Source organism: Lepisosteus oculatus, unplaced genomic scaffold (assembly GCF_040954835.1).
Source record: "Lepisosteus oculatus isolate fLepOcu1 unplaced genomic scaffold, fLepOcu1.hap2 HAP2_SCAFFOLD_67, whole genome shotgun sequence".
Taxonomy (NCBI): Eukaryota; Metazoa; Chordata; class Actinopteri; order Semionotiformes; family Lepisosteidae; genus Lepisosteus; species Lepisosteus oculatus.
Genome location: NW_027168224.1, coordinates 483,812 through 484,978, shown reverse-complemented (window position 1 = coordinate 484,978; position 1,167 = coordinate 483,812). Strand labels below are relative to the sequence as shown.

The 1,167-nt window shown below is 47.1% G+C and overlaps 1 non-coding gene across 1 annotated transcript; it reads left to right on the top strand.

The window, feature by feature from the left end:
• Positions 1 to 586: 586 nt before the first annotated feature.
• Positions 587 to 660, top strand: trnat-agu (transfer RNA threonine (anticodon AGU)). Its single transcript has one exon. It is a non-coding gene; the product is annotated as a tRNA-Thr (tRNA).
• Positions 661 to 1,167: the final 507 nt, after the last annotated feature.

Genomic DNA, 1,167 nt, shown 5'->3' with positions numbered 1-1,167 from the left:
TGCTCGATACCGACGTTGGCCTACTATACCATGTTCAGCCACCGCTAGAAAATGTACGGCTCTAGCACCGGAGCAAGCAACAGGAGGTCCGACGTCAAACAGGCACATGTGTCGGACATGGAGAGCGACGAGAATGAGATTTGAACCCATGACTGCAGAGCACAATGTATTAGCAGTCCATCACCTTAACCACTCAGCCACCTTGTCGACGAAACTGGGCTGTCCGGACATGGGTTGGCGCGCTCCAGATGATCTTTTTCTTTTTTTTCCCTCGTACTCGAGGGTCATTTTCCTGTTCCACATGTGATTTCAACATTTTCCTTGGGAGATGTCAAGCCAGCAAGCCACTGCTGTGGTTCAGTGGCCAGTGTGGAGTTCAGTGGCCCTGTTGTACACAGAAAGCACATTGAGCTCCTTGGACATGAAAAGTTCCAGATAAGAGCCATTTGTCATCCTTTCTCTTGGTGTCGATGTTGCTATTGTATGTAAAGGTGGCAACTTGCTCAGCAAGCAGGCGGAGCACACACCGAATGCAGATGTGTCTGAGTGGTGTGTCCAAGTGGCTGCAAAAGGACAGCACTCCTGGGGCGCCGTGGCTTAGTTGGTTAAAGCGCCTGCCTAGTAAACAGAAAATCCTGGGTTCGAATCCCAGCGGTGCCTTCTTTGTTGTGTCTTCTCGAACAGAACTGGTCCTTACAGACAACCGCCTACGGCTAGACTTAATTAAATGCAAGTATTCATTTCCTGTCTTTAACGCGACTTGTTTTTCTTAAAATGGATGCAACTTGCAAAACATGAAATACAAGCCTTGCTAATCAGCGCTAGCGGCTGGCAAAAAAAAAAGAAGTCAGCAATGTTTTTTTCTTTAACCTTAACCCTGCTAATGGAGAAGAGTTAAACGACCAAGTCTATGCAGCTTAAACGATGCGCAAGTCGGGTTCTTAGCTGAAAGGGTGGTAAATCACACTCACCCCAGTCCTTAATCTTTTAAAGAGGATACAAAATTGAACCTAGTCGCCACATCACATACATCCTGTTCAATGATAAAAAGGTAACATCTATCCTCGCTCCAGAGTAAATCTCACGTTGAGGGCATCTTTTTTTTCACTTTACCGTGAGTCGGGCTCGGCTGCACAGAGGAGAGAGCAGACCAATGAGGTCACAGGG